At 35.0% G+C, this 23,291-nt stretch overlaps 1 protein-coding gene and 1 pseudogene across 1 annotated transcript in view; one reads left to right on the top strand and one right to left on the bottom strand.

Annotated features, from left to right (window-relative positions):
• ANGPT1 (angiopoietin 1) overlaps positions 1-23,291 on the top strand; it is a 244,948-nt gene that overhangs the window by 96,560 nt on the left and 125,097 nt on the right. The window lies entirely within an intron of this gene.
• On the bottom strand, positions 22,907-23,015 carry LOC121101761 (annotated as a pseudogene).

Below are 23,291 nucleotides of genomic sequence, written 5' to 3'. Positions count from 1 at the left end.
TCATTTACCTGACACTGAGCTCCTACAGGGGAAAAAAAAAGATAATCTTACTTCAAAGTCCTTGTTTTTACATAAAATGCTACAAGTTTTATTTTTATATGTGATCAGCCAGGCTTCTAAGGCTCGATTATGTATTCCTGAACCACATAAGCACAGACTGACATATAAAAGATGAAAGTTCAGCTTTGGGGGTAAGCCTTAAACTAAATTTGCACTGCTTCCTGGTGTCTACTTCAAAATTCCAAAGATAAGGGTCCCTTTATTTGCAATCCATTATCACTATTTAAACATCTTTCCTTGCTGAAGCTGTGCTTTAAAGGAGTTGGATGGGTTGATTTTGAACAGTAGCAGTTCATAAAGACAGCAGAGCCCTCACCTCCCAACCCTATCTCCTGCTCTCTTTTTCTATTTTCAGCATGAAGAATCTTTTTAGTATCAGGAGAGGAACACACTTTTTCTCTTCAAAAGACATCAAGGGGAAGGAAGTGAAGCAAAACCTCAAAAGCAATCTTTTCAAACTTGTAAAATTTCCCTTTACAAATCATGATTTCTGCTTTCTAACAACAACAAAAAAGCCTTCTTGAACATCAAATAGCTCTTACAAAATGGCAGTTTAAAAATATTCAATGTACACAAACTAGAAACATATGGATAATATAGCAAACATTTAGAAGTTAGTGAATTAAATGGAAAAACACCTCTGAACGCACATTTTATATTGTCATTCCAAAACCACAATGTTACTAATATTGGATAGTCCTCAAAACAGCTGGATTTTGGCTTTCCCTAATTGTGTGTGACCCATATTGCTGTTTTTTGTTGTTGTTGTTGCTATTTTTAAGAGAGTAATATTTCTGTACGTTATTCTTACTTCCAGAGCTGTGAGTTCTGGACTATATGGGAATGCTTACTGAATTCACATTCCCCATGTGCATGAATAAATAGAGTGAGCTTGCAGCCCACTGCTGAGTTTTCATAATAATGGAGGAACAATGGTCTTTGAAAGTCACAGATAATCCCTAATCCTCATTGTCTTCTTCTGTTTTAACGTAACCTTTCTCTAGAGTGACTAGCAAGATGCAAAATTGACTGATGATCTTCTCCCTTCCCCTGTCTGACCCTACACACACACCCCTCTCTTAGAGGTGCCAAGGAGCAAAGAACTGACCAAAAGGCAGGCAGTAGGAGGGAAAGGAAAGAAAAACAAACCGAGGGATCAACCCCAAGCCTCTGAGTGTTGGCTGTTTTCTATTATTCACTCATTTGAGCTTTCTCAGATGTGTTTTTGTGAGAAGACTTTCATGTTGTGTTTTCTTTCCTCTCTTAAAGCTAACTACCTTCTTCCATGTAACGGCCTGGGGGAGCAGAGCACTTGAAGGTCTAGGTAGGCTGCCAGATTCTCGAATGCTCAAGCATGATGCTTCCATCCTCTTTCTTCTGAAAACATGCTTTTAAATTGTGCATGAAGCCTTGTCAGTTATGAACAGAAACGAAACCTAAAAGTAGTGGCGGAAATTCAAAAGCAGTTCGCCAATCTTTGGTATTTACGTACAGCTCTAAATATGAGGAATTTTCTTAAATTATGCATTTTGGTATTTTGTATATCAACTTTATAAGGGGCAACCTTCAGTTTATAAAAATATGATCCCTGTTGAGTTATATTTTGATCTATCCTATCAGTGTGCTTTTAAATTCTTGCATCATGAATTAAACATAGAACGATCTCATTCATTTAAATAAAATCCGCCTACTGGGAGCCATATGCATGGCCTGGGTCAAATCTGTGGAAGCGCCATTGTGGAAAAGAATGCCCTTAGGCCATGTCTTTTCTGTTTCAATTGTCCAAGGGCTAAGAATGAACACCAAAGAGGAAGGAACACATCAATCTGAGTCACCAACACTTCAAAGATGCTCAGGCTTTCTCGAAAGACCAATACATTGCAGGCTTTCATCAGACATAAACTGACTTAAACGAGTTTCCCAAAGAAGCTAGACTTTATGTAAAACTGCTTTTTGTTTGTTGTAGAATTTAATGGTAGAGAAATTCCTTTGTAAGTTATAAAAATAATTCTAAAATAGTCATTATTATGATCTATGGAGTAACAGTTTTGTTCCAACTTAGCATAATGCTAAGTGTTTTACATAAATTACATAATTTAATTATTTTTAAAACCTTATAAGATAGGTAGTATTTTTACTCATCTGTAATATTATAATTGAGGAAAAGGAAGCACGGAAAAGTTAACTATCTTGTTGAAGTTCACAACTTCAAACTTGAAAGAATATATACTTGTATATTTCATTAATATACTAAAAACTTTCTTACAGAGCCTACTAATGCTGATGTAACTTGATTCTGGGACACTCAAAAAAGGAATTTTGATAATTTTGGCTATTGATGGTCATTTCTAATAACTTGAAAATGTCACAGTAGAATGCATATTGCCCATGTATCTTTCAAGATTTCTAAACTAGGCCATTTTTTTTCAATATTGGTTTTCCATTTATATTGTCACATAGTTTTAAGTTAAATCTGTACATTATATGTATGGCAGATTTATTAAAGAAATAAATGTTAAAAAATAAAAGAAACCAGAAACAAATATCAGTGTCTTTATTATAAAAAAATTTAATGAATCAGTATGCAAATGTAGACAACTGAATTAAAAAATGGACAGAGAATATGTTTAGGGAATTCAGTGAAGAATAAATACAAATGATTAAACTCAAACACATATGATAAAATGTCCAATATCAGTTATAGTATAGGAATGCCAATTAAACAATAAAAATTTAATCTATTAAATTATAAAAGATTAAACTATGTTTCATACCTACTTTTTCAGGGATATGTAAATATGAGCACTCTGAAACATCACTAGTGGGAGTGTAAATTATTAAAACATGGACACATATACACATAGTTTAAAATATAAGTAGAAATCCCCAGACATAAGAATGTTTATGCCCTAGCCAGTAATTTTTCTTATAGTAATTTATATGAGGGAAATGGGGAAGAATATAAAATTTTACGTATAAGGATATTTAGCAAATCTTATTTTAAATTTTAAAAAATTAAATAATTTATAAATTCAACACAAAATAATGGCCTGGCTCATAAATTTGTGATACCACATGACAGCCATAATTTGAAGACTAATTAATATAAAAACATAATATAGTATTTATAATACACTGTACAAAGCAAAGACTATGAAATATATACAGTATGATCTCAATTTTAAAAACAAATATTTTCTATACAGATATACATAATTATATACATATGTACATAATATATATAATGTATATGTACATAATATATATAATGTATATATACATAATATATATAATTTATGTATATAATTATGTATCATAGAATATGAAAAAGTAATCTATTATCTAAAGGTGGTAGAATTGTAGGTTGTGTTTGCCTTATTCTTTATGTTTCTGCATTTAAAAATTTACTACCATTAATATGTAAATTTTTTTATAATTAAAAAATATAAAATACCTGAGAGAGAATATTTCTATAAAGTAAAGATGAATATGGCTAATATAATTAGGGATCAACGCATGTGTTCTCAGGAAATAATAGCCCAGTATAAATCCAAGGTATTGCTGCAAGTGTTTATTTGAGTAAACACATGAGAGAAATTCAACCTACTACTCAGAAATATGAATTAAAATAAGTAACAATGATATTCTCCTATATATGTTGATGTTAAGTGCTGCTGAAAATGAGAAAAAACTGGCATTTTCAAATCCCACTGGCTAGAGTGTGAAATTGGTAAGCCTTTTTGAAGGGCAGTGTGTCACTGTCTATCAAATTTAGAATGTATATACATTTAAAGTTAGCAATTTCATGTCTAGGAATTGATACTACTATACAACCAACTCAGGAACAAAATAGGGCATACAGAATGTTCAATGCAGCATTTTTTATAAAAGTAAAGTATTGGGGACAATCTAAATGTCCATCAAAAGAAGACTTTAAAGAGATTTGGTAGCTGATAAAAAAATTTGTGAGATCTGTATGTAATGACATAGACATATACACAAGACATATTATGTTTTAAAGAGCTGATGGCACAATAATATGTATAGTATGATTTGAGTGAGGTTTTAAAAAATCTGAATATATAGAAAATAGTTGAAGAGAAATCTCAAATTTAACAGTGGTTATCTCTTTGGAGGGGAAAAAAAGGCAAGGATTATTGGAGGCAGTGGAACAGGAATTCATTTTTGACTTTTATTCTTGGTGGTTTAAAGTTCTTGCAGTGAGAAGTATTTATGTATAAAACTTATATGATTAAAATGATTTAAAATTTCAAAGAACCAAGAAAACTGTTAGCTATTTGTTTTAACCAAACATTAAAATATTGGCAAATATCATCATGCTGTTAAAACTGTAAATTACTTTCTCCAAAGTAAGAGTATTTTCCTTCTTCCATTAGACTATTTTAATTTTTGTGGCCAGCATAAAGCTGATCTTGGCAAGAGTGAAAGGCATTGTCATAAGAGGAGAAATCCATAGAGCAATACCTCTAATATATTAAGTTGCAACAGCCCTTTCTTTGATGCTTTTGGTTGTATTATCATCTCTTAACAAAACATTTTTATTTTTCCAGTTTAAAGTCCTCCAGTGACCATTTTGCTTGATTTCTCGGGGGTTTTTTTGTTTTTGTTTTTGTTTTACTTCTTCATGACAGTAATGCAAAATAAATTTAGATGAAAATGTCTTGTTCGTTTTTTGGCTGCTCAATTTTCTGCTTCCAACCTGAGCCAAAGAACATTAATATTTTGATGGGAAATATTTTTTCTCTTGGAATTATATCATTTTTCAAAACTGAAAGTAGTTATTTATTATAAAAACAATTTATGTTAATTTAAAAATATTAGGTAATATAAAAATACAAAGAAGGTAAAAATAACCCCCTAATCCTATCATAAAGAGATAACCATAGTTAACATTTTGGTGTATATTTTTTGTGTACATCAAATTTTTTGTGCCTTTTTTTTCGCCTCGTGTAGCGTACCCTTTACCCATATTATCATTTATATTAGCAGCACAGGATTATACTAGATGGATATTCTATTTTTAGACATTGAGGTTTCTGGCAGTCCTGACTGGTTACCAATGCAATGACCACTCTCTCCTCCTTGTTAGCAAATACTGCCTCCCATAATAGAGGCTGAAAATGCCAATTATTCAGTTTCTTAGTCTCTCAGCTAAGGCATAGGGCACAAGGCCCAAAACTGGTCAAAGAGGCTAAGTAAAATTTCTGGAATAGGTTTTCTTCCTAGGTACAAAATAGACATACTTAGAGAAACTTCCTCTTGCTGACTTAAAAAAATATTATTGAAATATAGTTGATATAAAATGTTATATTAGTTTCAGGTGTGCAACATAGTGATTCATGATATGTCATTCAGTGCTCACCATATTAAATGTAGTTACCATCTGTCACTATATAATATTATTGACTCTATTCTCTATGCTGTACTTTTCATCTCTGTGACTTCCTTATTTTATAACTGCACGTGTGTACCTCTTAATCCTCTTCACCCATTTCACCCATTCTTTCACCTTACTCTCTCTCCTCTGGCAACCATTAATTTGTTCTCTGCATTTATGAGTCTGTTTCTGTTTTTGTTGGTTTTGTTTTTTAGATTCCACATATAAGTGAAGTCATATGGTATTTGTCTTTCTCTGCCTGACTTATTTCATTTAATACCCTCTAGGTCCATCCATGTGGTAAATGGCAAGCTCTTTTTTTTTTTTTATGGCTAAGTAATATCTCTTTATAAACACACACACACACACACACACACACACCCCACATCTTCTTTATTCATCTATCAGTGGACACTTGGGTTGTCCGTCTTGGCTACTATAAATATGCTGCAGTGAACATAGGGGTGCATATATCTTTTTGAATTAGTGTTTTGTTTTCTTTGGGTAAATACCCAGTAGTGGAATTACTGGATCATAAAGTATTTCTATTTTCAATTTTGGGGGGAACCTCCATAGTGTTTTCCACAGTGGCTGCATCAATTTGCATTCCCACCAACAGCGCATGAGCCTTCCCTTTTTTCCACATGTCTGCCAACACTTGTTATTTCTTGTCCTATTGACTGGGTATGAGGTGATAGCTTCTTGTTTTGACTTGTATTTCCCTGATGATTAGTGGTGTTGAGCATCTTTTCATGTATCTGTCGGCCATTTGTATATCTTTTTGGAAAAATGTTTATACAGGACCTCTGCCCATTTTAATTAGATTATTTGTTTTTTGGTGTTGAGTTATATATATTTTGGATATTAACCCCTTATTGGATATATCATTTATAAATATCTTCTCCCATTCTGTAGGTTATTTTTTCATTTTGTTGATGGTTTCCTTTACTGTGCAAAAGCTTTTTATTTTGGTGTACTCCCATTAGTTTATTTTCACTTTTGTTTCCCTTGCCTGAGGAAACATATCCATAACTATGTTGCTAAGGCCGATGTCCACGAGATTACTGCCTATGTTTTCTTTTACGTGTTTTATGGTTTCAGGTCTCACATTTAGGTCCTTAATCCATTCTGAGTTTACTTTTGTGTGTGATGTAAGAAAGTGGCCCAGTTTCTTTCCTTTCCTCCCCCTCCTCCTCCTCCTCCTCCTCCTCCTCCTTCTTCTTCTTCTTCTTCTGGTTTTGGTTTTGGTTTTTTTTGCAATACTTTTCTCAGTGCCATTTATTGAAGAGACTGCCTTTTCCCCATCATAGATTCTTGCCTCCTTTGTTGTAGCTTAATTGACCAAAGAAGCATGGTTTTATTTCTGTGTTTTCTATTACTCCCTCTGACTTTGAATGTGATAGTGTGAGGGGGGATGCGTAGAGCTGCAGGAGCTTTCTTGTCACCGTGAGGACTGAAGACTAAGAATAAGACCATGCCAAGGATAATAGGGTGTAAAGATTAAGATTCTGAATCTTTGATGACATTCCTAAATTGCTGAATCAATGCTGGAGCCCTCTTTTTTTTCCCCCTACGAATTCTTAGGGGATAATAAACTATTGTTGTTTAAGCCTCCTTAGTCAAGTAGTCTGTTACTTGCAGCCAAAAGCAAGCCAGCTGTTACAGGATTGTTTCCAATTTTTCACCATCTCAAACAAAACTGAAGTGTTCATTGTTAAACATATAATTTTGTAAATCTGTCCAAGTGTTCTCCCAAGATAAATTCTTAGTAGTAGAATCTCCATAGCATCCCAAATAAATAATCATCCAATGTCTGATTGAATCTTTTCATGATTATTTTAAAATCCTTGATGTGGAGAGGATGGAGAAGCAAAGTTAGGATACCACTGATAGAATGTTGTTTTATCAAATGTAAGCATTAAGGCAAAACAAGGACATTACATTTCCTGGATGTTGTAGTTTTAAACATTAGTTGTAGATTGCTTTGTTTAAAGATCTTTTCACACTGATTTTTCAGAGAACTAGAATCCATAAAATGAACAATGAGAACGTACAAAAACATGACATTTTATGTAAACATGTATGTTAGCTTTTGTATATATACAAATCTGAATTCTACAATGAATTTCACCATATTATTAAGTGCACATAGAATAATCCTGCATCAAAGGACTGTTGAACTTAATGGAAGTTTTATGTGAAGTCCAACTATCTTACCCTTTGGCTAATGACTATCAATCAACCCACTCATTGCCCTCAATTATGTATTATCCTTTTGAGGAGTTAAAAGCAGGTCGCTTCAGATCTTTAGTGCATTATCTCATCTCTCTAATCTACTCAACAGTGTGTAGGGCTACCAAATGAAATGACTGTTCCAACCTGTAGAAACAGCCAAGATTGTTACAGTGGTTCTTTGATAACTTCTGTATTTTAGTGGTTTTGTGAGATTGGTTTTATTTGGAAAAAGAAAAAAAGGGAAGAAGAAAGTTTTATCTGAATATTAAGCTTTTTAAAAATATAATTAATGACAAGAAAAGGAAAAGAGATGCATATTTCACATTTATTATACTGGGAGATGATCAGTTAATATTAATGGATTACCCAGAACGAACTGCTGAACAGTAGAACAATTGCATATGAACGACAGGGACTTAAAATAAAGACTCTTTTGGATAAGTTATCTATGTCTTGGTCCCCAAAAAGCAAAGTTTATGGACTCAGAATGTTGTGCCAGTCAGCAAGCCACAAAACAGTTTGCAGGAGCACTGGGAGCGCCTTTCAAAGGAACACTTTACAACAAGATTAAAGGTTAGAAACTGGCATTTGATGCTAAAATCTATTGTATATTGGTGGTGGGGGTAGGGTGTACATTTATGGGTTTTTGAAGAAGATCAACCATTTTCAAAGAGAACCTACTGTAAATTTGTATACTTCTAGTAATTTTTAAAAGAAATTTGAAGTGAGAAGAACATATTAATACTGTTCCCGCTTAGAAAGCTCTGATTTGACATTTACTGTTTTTCAGACAGCTGTGAAGCTTGATGTCCACTACTATAAAAAAATTCCATTCATTTATTCATTAACTGCTTATTGAGGACCTGTATGTGCTAGGCACCACTGTAGGCATTAGGAATATGGCAGGGAACAGATCAGGCAAAACATTTGCTTTCATGGAGCATTACCAAACAAAACAAAATGAAACAAAGTACTATTGAATTTGTCAATTTGTCTGAAGAATCATAATAAGTTCAGTAGCAGTCATGTGGCATGCTTTTTGGGATGGGGACTTAATTTATTAAATATATTTTGAAATATATTTGCATAGGGGTGCCTGAGTGGCTCAGTCCGTTAAGCCTTCGGCTCAGGTCATGATCCTGGAGTCCCGGGATTGAGCCCCACGTTGGGCTCCCTGCTGAGTGGGGAGTCTGCTTCTCCCTGTCCCTCTGCCCCCCAACACACACACCAGCTTGTGTTCTTTGTCTCTCTCACTCTCCTTCAATTAAATAAAAGCTTTGAAATATTTTTGTTGAATTTGAAAGGAACAAATTCCCCTCTTTCCCAGTTTGACATCCTGTAAATGGGGGTTAAAATATCAATGTCCTACTTCAGAAAAGGACTTAGAAAAAAGTGTAGATAAACTATAAGAGTAGTAGATGAATAATAGTTAGTGCATATTTAATAAATATTTACATGTTTCAGAAAGAGCTCTCATCCTCCTTCTAATGATTTGCAGGTGGCTGTACTGTGTTTTGAGCAAAGTTGGGAGTCTGGAAGGAGAGAAAAGACCTTCTACTTAATTCCTACTTTTTATGTTGGGCTCTCCCCTGATGACGACCAGTCTGGATGTGGCTACATTTTAGCTCCCCTAACATTTCCTAAGCCCTTTCTACCCCACAAGTGTGGTGCCTGTCATTTTATCTGTGAGATCGCATCTCAAAGCTGTGGTGGTATTTGCAGGTGTGTCTGGACATCACTACAGCACAGGTGTAGTGGACATCACTACATCACATTGTACTGACTCTTTCAGGTCACTTTGCCATATAGGTTATCAGGATTCACATTCTTAGGTGGTGTCGTGGAAAGGGTTTGGAACTCTCCATGGGGGGTGAGTTAGTAGTGAGGCTGGAGCCTGACTCAGCCAGTCACCTGGAATAGACTTTTGGGCCAGTCATACTCTCCTTGTCTACAACAGATCTTGAAAGCCTTTTACTGTTTCATCTCTAGAAGTTAATGCATCACCTGTATTTGAAATGGTGAACTTGTTGATGAGACAGAATGAAGAGCCTGATAAACACAAACAATTTTGGGAGAAAAGTGCGTATTTCTTCATGCTGATTAATATGCAAAGCAACAAGTGGTTTTTGATAGTACAATAAAATTTATGATCACTTGTTTTGAAAACTCCTTTGCCTAACATAGTATAATATCATTGGAATTGAATCTTGTTCTCGGGGAAGAGAATATCAAATATTTAGAATATCAAATATTGCCCTCTTTTAAATATTTTACCCTAAGCCTATCACAGTCCTTACCATCAGTGACCATCTAAAAGGTTGCTATTGGTGATGGAGAAGGTATAGGTCAGAGAGAAAGTCAGAGAACATGAGGAGAAGCTTCTGGAATAGAAGATGAAATAAAAGCTTCATCCGTGAAGTTTTGTCCCCTCCTCTCTCTCCAGTAATTACTGTTCTGTGTGAATGTTGGTCCCTACTTATAGCCACTGAATATAACATTAACATATTGTTATATAATTGTCAAAACTTTTAAATTAATTTAATCCAAACTAAAATTGACCTGGGATATTTTGGGACACCAATAGAGGCTTTGAAAAGTGTGTGTTTCTTAATTATATTTAGCTTCCCCTGGAATTTTTTTTCTTAATTTGAAAGTTAGAGAAAAAACAAAACAAAACCTAGGTACCATTCTGTCCAGAACAATTTTGATTTAAATCTGCTTTGAGACCAGAAAATGGATTAAATGGGGGCCCTGGGTGGCTTAGTCGTTAGGCGTCTGCCTTTGGCTCAGGGCGTGATCCCAGGGTCCTGGGATCGAGCCCGGTTTCGGGATCCCTGCTCCTCTGGGAGCCTGCTTCTTCCTCTCCCATTTCCCCTGCTTGTGTTCCCTCTCTTGCTGGCTGTCTCTCTCTCTCTGTCAAATAAATAAATAAAATCTAAAAAAAAAAAAAAAGAAAAAAAAAAGAAAAAATGGATTATATGGACCCTCAAAAGACTTTGCATGCTTGCGAAGAGTACAAAAAATACAAAATCTTTGTCTCTTTGACTCACAAGGAGTTTTCACAATTTAAAACTTGTAAAGAGTTTTAAAGCTTATAGGCCATTTGCCTTTGCTATCAAGTGCATCTTTGAGTTAAGTCCTAATACCTCCCTTGAAATAATTGGGTTTAAAAACAATTAAAAGCAAATTATATTTTTAACTTTATGGAAGTTTTCAAACACACCCAAAAGTAGAACACATAGCATAATGAATCTTCATGTACCAATAGCTTAGTCTCAACAATTGTTAAAACGAGCTAAACTACAATATGAGCTTATAAAAACTAAGCTGCAACTAAAAAGAGATACTTTGTAGCAGTAAGCATAGGCAGTCTAAAATCATTTGCTTGGATAAAGTAAAAATTTACCATTTTCTCAAATTCAGGAAGTTCATGAGAAAATGAAATGGAGTATTAAAATCGTCACAACTTACTAGTATGTTAGGTGGTGGTTTATGTTCTGTGTGTCTTATGATCAATAAACAATTGTAAAACTAAACAATCTTTAATGGAATCAAAGCCCTGGCATAAAATAAGAACTAAATTTGTGAAAACTATTTCTGTTCCTTTGGACATATTAATAAGCTATGGGTATTCAGGTAGCTGCATGCCTAAAATATATACAAATCCTCCAGGGATGCTTAACACTTCCATCCCTCCCATAATAGAGTTATTGTCAGCACTTGGTAGCAAGCCAGTTCAGGAGAATTCATTTGTCTCATGATGAAGGGCAATGAGTCAGCCAAACCCTAATAATCTGATAATAATTCGATTTAGTTTCATTCCAACTTTGATATTTGAATCCTAGGAAACCAAAGCCCTCCCATGCACGGGCAGGTTGGCCAATTAGGGCATTTGGTAGGTTTGTCAAAAAGAATGAAGTGTTTTGGGAGTGTAAATATAAATCTGTTCACTGGGCTTCCATGTGGCCTTTGAGGACTGGTAGTATGACCTCAACTAAGCAAGATCGTAGGACTGGAATGGAGTTAGGGACAATGAGGGCAAATGAGAAACTTCCAAAGGGAATGGTTGGTTCTGAGACCTACGTAGTTCTTTGATCACCTTGCTCAGTGTTCCTGGACCTGACTTTAGGTGGGAAGAGGGTAGCGCTGCCTGGCCCTGTAGCATAGCTTCAGTGATCTGGAAGCAATAAAAAAAGTGGTCCTTGAGAACCATGTCAATGATAAAGTCATGTTCCTGAAACACCTGGTATTTTTGTGAGTTACCACAGACTTGTGACTCATAGAATAAGGGGAAAAAGCAAAATTTGTTAAAATGGGGAGCCCCTCACCTCACCATAAGACAAAATAAATGTTTGTATGGGTCAGAAGCATCTGGCTTTATTTTGTTTGAGCCTAAAATTTTCCAGCCTGCATCATTTTCATATTGCTTGCCGTAAGCCTTTCAGATGTTCCCTGGCCCGTTGCCCTTAATGGGTGTTTCCAGAGGACAGGGAGGTGAGAAACAATTGCAGGCATACATAGTACCTCTAGAAAAGATGCTTTTTTAGTACCCTTCTGCTAAATTAAAACAAAAAGCAAAAATACAAACAAAAAGTTACATATTCCTTCTATAAGAAACTTATGTCATTATTGAAGAAGTTGAAAGCGAGTGATGGAAATTGCCTCATTGAGCTTTTAAGTACTCCTTTAAGGTAGAACAGCACTGTAGTTCCCAAGGACAGGCCTGTAGTTCTCTTCTTTGGCCAGAGTCCCTTCCTTCTCTCTGTTACTAGCATTTGTCACCTTGCCTGACAGTCCTCACTAGCAAGTAAACAGGAGAGATGCTTAAATGCCAATCAGCCTCTTCTGCCTCCTTTTAGTTCATCTTATAGAATATTTAGAAGGAAATAAAACTGTTAAGCAATGGCTGTGTGTAGTCAGTCTTTGAAAAAAAATCTTAAAAAGGGCTATTTTTAGTTATGTTTGAATTTAATTTCTTTACATATCTCCATTATCTCTCATTTGTAAAGGTATGGTGGCTTGCCTATTATAATCATTTTTAATTATTATTTTGTGATTGAAAATCTGGACTTTAGTGTCAACAAGGGGCAAAATGTGGAGATGAATGAAAAATAATTCAGCTAATTACATAGGCATAAATAAGCATACCAGAGATAAACAAATGCCTGTCCTGAACCTCACAGCATGATATTTGGTCAATCTCTGAACCCCCCATTATGTTGCCAAAGTAGACAAGAGCCTTAGCTGCTACTTACTAACTGATTTACCTTCCCTATTTGTTATATTACTACCTTCGGTATAAACAGATCATGGTCTCTCTCAAATACTAACTAGAGAGACAGGATTTTCTCTGTAGTATTCAGATGCTGAAGTGCTTTGTAACCCAATAACCAAATCCTTTTCCTAATGGCATATCAGCACAAAAGCTTCTGTTCTAATGCTGGAGAATGAGATTGCTGGCTAAAGAATGAGGAGGCAAAATACTCTGATATCCTCCTTGAGGCCAATTATTTTATTCTCAGTTTCTAGCTCTGGGCACACAATAATTAAAAAATACATCCTGGCTTTTTTATTTATTTGTTTATTTTTTAGGCAACTCTTCCTGCTGCTAAGTATCCAATTCTATATGCCTTTTAATGGTATACACTGACACGAGTTAAGTTTGTATACATTTCAAAGAAACACATACATAAATAGTTATTCATATTTTTTAACTTATTTCCTAAAGCATGGAAGTGACAATATTTTTGTAGATGTTATAAAATACCCTGACTTACAGTTCAAGCCAGAGTAAAGTACTACAGTATATGTTTACATTTGCCATTTTTGTTATGACTTTCATAAATCAGTGCAAAGTTGTAAAAGGGTTTAATGTCATCTTTAATTGGCAAAGATATGGTGGGAAATTATTCAGTGATAGAAGGTGAAATTCTGAAACCAGTGAGTTATACATGGCCTAATAGTTTCCACTGGAAATGCTGAATGAAAATGTGGAAACGTGGAATTAAAAAGCATGGAAATGGAAGAAACCCTAAAGGTCATTGAATCCAGACCCATCCCCCACCATGAAATCTTTTAACCACATGCCTTATAAGAGTCTTCAGGTGCTCAATAAAGGAAAGTTGAATGAACAGAAGAAAGCAGGCTGGGTTCAGCTTAGACATTTCTAGGACTTCCTTTCTGAAGGCAGCTCACTCTTGTTAAACATTTCCAACATTTACAGTGCTCTTTTCTATACTACTTGAAAGCATTTATTACTTTATTATTTATTAGTATTAGTATCACCAAGATCGTCTCTGATCTATAGAGAGAGACCCCACTTCAAAGAAATACGGTACTCTGCCAAACTTGATCGTCTTCGGGCTTTATAAGGGGAAAAAAGATCCATAAGGAAGCTCTAAGAAGAGCTGTTTTATTTGCAGTGGTTATTAATATTTCATATGGTTTTAATATGCTGAGTTATCCTGTCCAAATAATAAATACAAAAATTAATGTAATATAATATAAATATAAACACAGAAGGGAAGGCTTATTAGCAAAATCATCCGAAGAGTAGAATGGTGCTGGGAATAAAAATCACATAAAGTTAACTCTGCAGTTTTATATAAGTGGCTAAAAGGTATTAGTGGTAATCTGTTGATTCAAGATGGCTTCTATCAGTTTACCTCCAGATAGCCTACATTTTCACAAGTGAGAAAAAGCAGGCACATTGTCACGATATCTCTTAAACATACCCTCATCCCCCTCCCCTCCTCCTTATTCTGACTCTGAAAACTAACTCCTCTAGGATAAACCCTGATAACATTAAATCTGGAGCTACCATCAGGGCTGTTTCAATGGATTACCATGCTGAACCTCCTGGCCTTCTGTCTGGGACTGAGACTGGGGCTAGCTCTCTGCAGAAATGCTCATCAATCTTCTCTTGCTTTTGGCCTCTGGTTTCTGAGAGATGGTCTAGTTTCTTGCTTGTGTATTCTAGTAAGAGTCAACTGGGAGAAGCGTTCTCCCTAAAATGCACTGACGAAGTAGAGAAAGTGGGAATGAGAACACCGTAACTCTGTAGCTCTGCCAACCCTAACCTCATTCTGCCTCAGTTTCCTTAAGTGGAAATTTACTGCTTAGATGCTACTGAGAACCAGACCTCCAGCTCTAATCCCAAGCATTAGGAAAATGTCAGTATCTTTCACAGGTCATGGAATGCTTGTTGGAAACAGTAATAAAATCAATGAACTTATGTAAGAGAGTGAATTGTTTCCTCCAGGATGGATGGTCTCCACAAATTGTTGTGGAGTTAAAAACGGGTCAAATGTAGCTTTCTTCAAAAGAGAGAAAGTCTAAATTCATCAGGGGCTTCACTTAAGATTGTGCATTTGTTTCGTTATAGGGGGTTGAAACAAAGTCACAATTGGATTCCAACTTTGTGAATTGCAGAAAGTGGATAACGTTTTACCCCCAAAATATAGAAAAATGACATATTTCCCATTCATACATATTATGTCAACTTTATTGAGATAAAATTAGTATACAATTAAATGCACATTTTAAAACTGTACTGTTTGTTGAGCTCCAACAAATGTGTATGGTCATTTAACTACCCCCACAGTCAAGATATAGAACAGTTCCATAGTCTGAAGAAGTACCCTCATGCTCCTTTGCAGGCAGTCCCCTTTCCCCACTTGAAATCCGGGGTAGTCACTGATCTATTTTTAGTCCCTATAGTTTTGCCTTTTATAGAATGTTCACTGTCAGGTTCAAAAAATATACTAGTAATAAATACTTACAGATAAAAAGTGAAGACATCAGCAAGATCTGATGGAAAAAATTAAAAAATAGCATGTGATTTGTGTGAAAATTTCAGAATATAACTTCTGATGTGAACACTGATTTTTTTTTCCTTCTACACAGCGCACATCATGTTCAGACATTCAATGATTATCTAGTATTAGGCCCTATTCAATGAAATATAAGACTGATGCTGCCACCATAATCAAAACAATACAGTTTGGCTTAAAAATGGGCAAAGAGCTGAATGGAATGGAATAAAGAGACCAAAAATAGATCCACACATATATGGGAACTCAATATAAGGCAAAAGTGGCATTTTGTTCCAGTGAGAAAAAAGATCATTTATTAAATGGACAGTTTGGCAAAACCAGCCCTCCTTCTGGAAGGGGATAAAATTACCTCACACCACACATGAAATTAATTCCAAATAGACTGAAAAATGTAAAGGTAAATAATACTATTAAAATATTATAAAATGATTTTGGAGAAGTATAGGTGTAGGAGAGATATTCGTAGGAGAAATGGAAAACCCAAAGGCCACGTGCTTCAAACATAGACATATTTGTGTGGGAAAAGGTGATAGAAACTAGATTAAAAAATAGATTGATTTATAAAAATTGCTTAAAAACTGATAAAAATAAAAGAACAGCGTATCAGTAAATTTTTAACTGCAATGACTCTTAAATTAAAAAGGTGTTTATCCTCATTATTAGTCAAAATAAAAATCAGAATGACAGTAAAATATAGTATTTTTCTTTAGTTAGATTGTCATGATTTTAAGGCAGAATAATACCCAGTACTTTGAGGATGTAGGAGAGGAGATATTGGAGTGAGTACAAATTACTTCCATCATTCTGAAAAGAAATGGCAAGATTGACATTTCCTGCTGAGATAAAAGTACCAGTAATCATACAATTATACACATGACTGTTTTCAAGGATATTTATTGTGTTATTGTCTAGGGGACTAGAGAGAGGCTGAAGTTCTTTCAAGAGTAAAATAATTGAATAAATTTCAATACGTCTACATTTTTAAATATAATGTAGCTATTAAAACAAATGAGTTATATTTCTCGGTTGACTCAGATGGATATCCATTGTGGTTTTCTTTTGAGAAAGTACATTGCACAGTAATGTGTATAGTGTGATCCCACTTTTGTAAAACTGTGAATATGTTTTAAAGCAAATACATATGCATATACTTATATATACTAACTTAGAGAAGGCTGTGAAGTTCTGCATACCAGAATGTCAGTCTGTTAACCCAGAAGTGTCAGAGTGGAAGAAATGATTATTTTTAGAAAATATGTCTTTACATTATTGTACCTATTATAATAAACACATAAATTTTGAAATTAATAAAAAAATAGGTGAGAAGATAAAAGACTAAGCCAGGTTTCTAGATGAACTGGGGCCAGAGATGGAGACATTAATTAGACTGTCGTATATACTGTGGAAGTTGCTCCCCAGTGCTCAGGAGACGAAGCCCCACATTATGATGGGAGCCAGAGGTGTGAAGACACACATCATCTGAGGCCATAGTCTTGGACAGAAATCTGCACTGGGGTTTGGGTAAGTATATTTATGAGTTAAAATAGTTTTTGATTAGTAGTTAATTTTTCAATTAAATTTTCATTTCAGTGGTACCTGGCAATTGATATGCCAATTGGAAAATGCAACCATTTAAAAAAAAATTAATGACAGCAAATATTGCACATTAGGAATCTGAGTCAAAAGAGCTCTTTGTTATGACCATCTGTTTTAATAGTGGAGAGAATAAATAGCAGAGGCATTAGCCTCTCTCAATGCCTTAGTTTCTCAATCTACAAAATGGGCATAATAAATGTGTCTACCTCAGAAGGTTGTTCTAAGAATTACAACAGTTATTATCTGTAAAATATTTGAAATAATGCCAAATATGAATTGCTGTGTGTGTGTTTATTAAATAAATGAAAAGTAAAGACCTCCTCCTATTCTGATCATTCTGCACCATTTTCTAAGCAATCCTTTGGGATTTATTCTGGATTCTTTCCAGGCTCTTCAAACGATAGATTCTCTGATGATTTAATCTCATATCATGATTTTGGTTACCCTGCTTTGGACAGTAACAACAATACTGATCATTTTGTGAACTTCCTGGGGATAAGGAACTGATATCACTAAGTATCTTCTGTACTAAGCACAGGAGAAGCTTCAGAACATTCAGTTCCATGTTGTGAACCAAACTGAACTGAATTTTCAAACCTTTTTGGTCATAATGAATTAGGTCCTGCTTTCCAATCATAAGCAAGTGTATGTTCTTATTTATCATAGGGTCAATGTTAGGTTGCAATGTGCTCAGTTTCATAAAACTTAAGTCTACACTTGCAGGTCTCTCTTCCAATAGCCATATATGTATTAAATGGGTGGGTTGATAATGGAAATAAGTTTCGGAGCGTGAGACTTAAAATAAAAGAACTCTTCAAATCATTGAAGAGCAGATGGTGTGGTAAAAATTATTATGGGTAGTTTACCTTATGGTGTATTTGACCTGTTGACCTTAAAGGGAACACAGTTATTGAATGTAGGTATAAGCCTTTGAAATTTGTAATTTACAACACATTTTGAAAAGGAAGTAGGAAGCATGAGATGCTGATTTTGTACTCTCAGAGTGCTGCAACAAGTTTTTTTAGGAAAAAAAAACTATGTTTCAATATTTCTGGCATATAAAAATGTGCAAAAGAATATTACAGCACCCTTACCACATTGCCTAGGTCAAAATTATTTTTAGATGAAGGGAGTAGCCACAACTATTTTCTACAGCTTTGTTGTTTGGATTTGCTCTGTACGTTACATATATATATATGTGTGTGTGTGTATATATATATATATATATATATATATATATATATATATATATTCCTAATTATATTTTAAATGTTTCTGAAGCACTACAAACCTCCTCTTTTGCACAGAGGTTTACTTTGGCAATATGCAATTGTTTTTATTATATGTTATCCTCTGTTTGGCCTTTCTGTAAGCTAAAACAGACAAAAGATGTCCAGGAAAATTAAGCCGAGTCTCAAATCTGGACCTGGAAGAGTCTCCAGAGGAGGATTTGCAATGGAACTAACATAGACTAAGGATCCTCTTTAATTTGCTATCCTGTCAAGGTTCTGCCACATCCATTATTATGAAGTGTAATTGCCTTACATATCAAATTTACCTTTCCCAGATCCCTGCAGAATTACTCTTTTCTTCAATTCCCAGGCTAACCTGATTTTGGATAACGAAAGTCCAACATGTTATGCGTGGTGGATTTAGATATTCCCAAAGAAAACCAAGGACTGATGCTGGACATTCAAACACAGCACATATAGGTCTAGCCACGTTCAGAACAAACCCATGAGGTAGATAGAAGACATGCTCTCACCATTTTATACATAAGAAAACTGAAGACCCAAAGTCACGGTCCCAGATAGTGACAAAGTCATGATTAGAATATTGCTTTCTAAGCATAATAATTCTTCATTTTTTGTCATCACATTTTTATTCTAGAAAGACCTGTTAATACAGGGCTATCACGGCTATAAACTATAGGGAATTTAAATATAGGCATATTTGACCTATCTGAATCCAGAGACTGTCTTAATCATGCGAATGAATGTATTCCCACTCTGGAGGCTGTCATTTAGACCTGTATCTGCAAATTAAACTACAGAATATTTCAGCCTTGTCTCAACCAAAGTCTATAATGACCTTTGAATGTGCTCTACCTGCTATGTTTCACAATTTCACATCACAGAAATTAAAGGAGTACTTTCTTTTTTTTCCCTTTGTACCTGGAGTGTATACCATGTCCATTGTAATTTACCTAATTGTTTCAGTTTCTCTATCTGTAAAATGGGAATAATAATGGTACCAACCTCATAAAACTATTATAAACAATAAATTTAAGTAAAGTGCTCAATGAATAGTCTCCTCCTCACCCCACTCTTTTTCCTCCTCCTCTTCCTCCTTGTTTTTATATAACCTGTTAGAGTAATACATTATAATTTATAGTTTTTCATTTTTATCTCTTCCTCTTTCCCCATAAAATATTCATTTTGTGCAACATTTAAAAGATTTAAAGAGGAAGCATTTATCACTCTTCATATAATCTCTGTTAAATCATATAGGAACTTTCTAGCTTCTTCCTAGTACTCTATAAGAGTACTTTCTAGTATGAATATCCATATGAAGCAGGAAGAGTTCTTGGCAGCAGGAAATGCTTCACTCTCAAGTGGTCAACTTAGGTATACCACCAGCTTCTGCCAGGACACAGCCTCAGTCTCTTTACAGATTCAAGAATGTGCACTGAAAATTCTGCAATAAAGGAGGCCTACTCTAGGGACTATGCTTTATAAAGTCCATTAGGATGGTGTGGAGGATGGTACAGTCAGGAAGTTTTGTTTATTCAAATGATAGTGGACTATCATGAAGCTTTGTAAAAGAAGGCTCAGAATAAATTTCTATTTGCAAAATGGAACTTGACTCCTTTTGGGTCTATTGGTCATTAATTAAGACATTTTGTATAATATGTTCTTTCAGTAACTTTTGCCAAAGTTGTTGAGGTCACCATACATTCTTCACAATTATGATTGTGATAAATTAATAATCCTCCAAGAGAGCCTCCTTCAATAACTGGCAGTTGTTCCTGGCTATTAGTCAGAGACTCACCTAGGTCTAATGACCAGAGAAACTACATGCAATCTCTCCATATGGCTGCTCTCCTAGTATCCTAAAATAAACGAACATTCCAAGATACTCAGGTAGAAGCTGTAAGACTTCTTAAAACCTGGCTTGGAAATCCCACAGTGTCACTTCTACCACATTGTACTGGTGAAGCCAGGTCAAAAGGCCACCCCAGATTAAAGGAGAAAGGGAACAGACTCCCATCTCTTGATGTTAGAAACAGCATGCACTTAAAGGGAGAGAGGGGATTAATGGAAACCATCAATGAATGTCTGTCACACAGTTCACCATGCTCCTTTTTTAACCCCTAAATCATATCTCTTTGGAACAGTAGGTCCAGATCAGAGGTTTTGAAACCTTTTGATATCAGAGCTCTTTTACTGTCTTAAAAGTTACTGAGGCCCGATTGTCTGTATGGGTACTAGCTATTGATATTTATTATATTAGAAATTAAAATGAAGACATTTTTAAAATACGTGTTAATTGTTTTAAAATCACTACAGTAAACCTACTACTTGCTAACGTAAACATATTTCAACAAAAAACTATACTTAATAAAACAAAAATTGTTAGAGAAAGGAGTGGCATTGTTTTACATTTTTGCAAATCTTTTTAATTGAAGACAGCTGACCTCCCATATCTCCTTCTGCAATATGTTGTTTTTGTTGAAGTACATGAAGAAAATACAGGCTTACAGAGATATGTGGGAAAAGGGAAGAGTATTTTAATAACCTCTTCAGATAATTATGAATATCCCTCTTTGGTACTAACCCCAAACTTGTGGAGCTTTCTTTAGTGTTCTTTCGAATGTGGAATCTAAATCCATGTCAACAAATTTTTATACTCTACTATATTAAAATACATTGGTCTCTCTTGCACTTTGAATAGATCTTTGAACCATGTGATCTTATAACATTAGGCATTAGCCATTTGGAAGACTGATTCATTGAATTAAACAGATCATCCAAACATGATATATTTCATTATATTTAAAAATCACCTTTGTTGATATTAACAAAACACATTAAAAGAATCTTTATATATTGGAAAGATGTTTGGCTTATAGTGGTGAACACAATGTTTTTAATATTTTTATTTTCTCTTGAAAGCTCAAATTTAAAAAAAGCAAGCTTGAATTCTATCTTTTACAGCAAACATTTCCACTTGTTTTCCTTTAAATGACACATTTTATTCATTTTGAGAAAATGGCTACCAGATATCCAACTCTGAGTAACTGTAGCTTGTCCATCAGTCAGTCACTGAAATGAACTTGGTGCTCCGTAAAGAGAGAGGCAGATTCAGGCTGAACATCACACAACTTATGAGGTCTTTTCTTGGAGACAACCTTTATACTTAAGTGTGTAACGTAAGTACTTTATGCATATTTCTGTGTATTCATACAGAATATTAAAAATACGTATTCAAGAATTAAGATTTAATAAAGTTAATAATCTTTACTGCTTCATTGAGTGCACTGAAAAGGGCAGCTTTTTTATTTTATTTATTTAATTTATTTTTATTTTTTTTTAAAGATTTTATTTATTTATTCGACAGAGATAGAGACAGCCAGCGAGAGAGGGAACACAAGCAGGGGGAGTGGGAGAGGAAGAAGCAGGCTCATAGTGGAAGAGCCTGATGTGGGGCTCGATCCCATAACGCTGGGATCACACCCTGAGCCAAAGGCAGACGCTTAACCGCTGTGCCACCCAGGCGCCCCAGGGCAGCTTTTTTTAATGCATATTTGTGGTGGTGAAAAATACCATGACAACTGATATTGATGGGTAACATTGCTTTGGTTTGCTGTAGGTCAACAGCAATTTCATCCATATTGCTTTTGCATCAAGGAAAATCTCAACATCATGAGAAAGCCCAATAACATTTTAATATTACTATAAGAATAATTTTGACCTTGTAGACTCCTTGAAAGTGTCTCAGAGAATCCTCAGGTACCTGCAGATGTTTTGAGAATCACTGATCTAGATCAAGTGCGAAGGGGCCACATGTCACGAAAATAGAAGTGCCTCATATTGATATGAGAAATGCCACATCAGAAGTTCTGGTGGTGTATTGTGGTTAGACAAAGAGAAGTCTGGAGTTTAGTTCTCTGCTCACTTCCTATATGGTATGGATTTGAACCCAGAAATTTCCAAATGACATGGATAGAAAATGTGGGAAGAGTGTACAATGGGAAGAAGTAAGGATGGTTTTTAGTAAGCACCAGTGCCTCCCCCAGTATATTTGCTTCTATTATTATCTCTATATTTAAAAATATAACCACTCATTGTTTTTCTTATATCATTGGTCAGACTGAAGGATAAAGATGCACAAGTAGATTTCATTCATTATATTTTAGTGTAGTAGAAAGGGCCCTACACTGGAAATAATGTAAGATGTCTATTCTAAATTTAGCCACTCTTGCCTGGTTTGACATAAATTACTCCACCCTGAAGCCCGTTTCCTACCTTAAAAAGTTAGGGGTTCAGGGTAGAGGATTTCTATGTTACCCCCTATCTCCAAGTATATCTACATATAATGTGCTAATGCTGGCTGGTACAGGCTCACAGGAGTCGATTCTTTTCTGAACTCTGTGTTTAGTGACAGCAGTTAGTAGCTTGAAATCTGCCATGGCGGGAGCATATCTGTAACACCCTTGTGCTATAGGGACATGTATAACTGGGAACTTCTACAGTGTCCGGTTCATGGAAAATCACGGAAGATTTTACAACAGCTATGGGCCTCCCATCCAAGTACTAACCAGGCCCAACCCTGCTTAGCTTCCGAGATCAGACGAGATCGGGCGCGTTCAGGGTGGTATGGCCGTAGACTACAACAGCTGTGGGATTTGCACATGCTTCAGCTTGATTTGGATGCCCTTTCCTGATTAAACTATTCTCTGTTCTTAGAATTTACTTTGTTGAAAGAAAATAATAAAGTGCAATAGGGAAGTGAACATTTTATAAGCATATGTCAAAATTCCTTTGCATTTTTTTATTCTTTAGATTTATGGCCCATTGATACATTTCTACCATTTTATACAATTAAAAATTTATGTTCCTTTGTCTGTCTGAAATAATAACTGACCTGTTTGGGCCTATTCAGAA

This window comes from Ursus maritimus, unplaced genomic scaffold, assembly GCF_017311325.1.
Source record: "Ursus maritimus isolate PB19 unplaced genomic scaffold, ASM1731132v1 scaffold_9, whole genome shotgun sequence".
NCBI lineage: Eukaryota > Metazoa > Chordata > Mammalia > Carnivora > Ursidae > Ursus > Ursus maritimus.
This window is presented reverse-complemented; position numbering and strand designations above follow the sequence as displayed.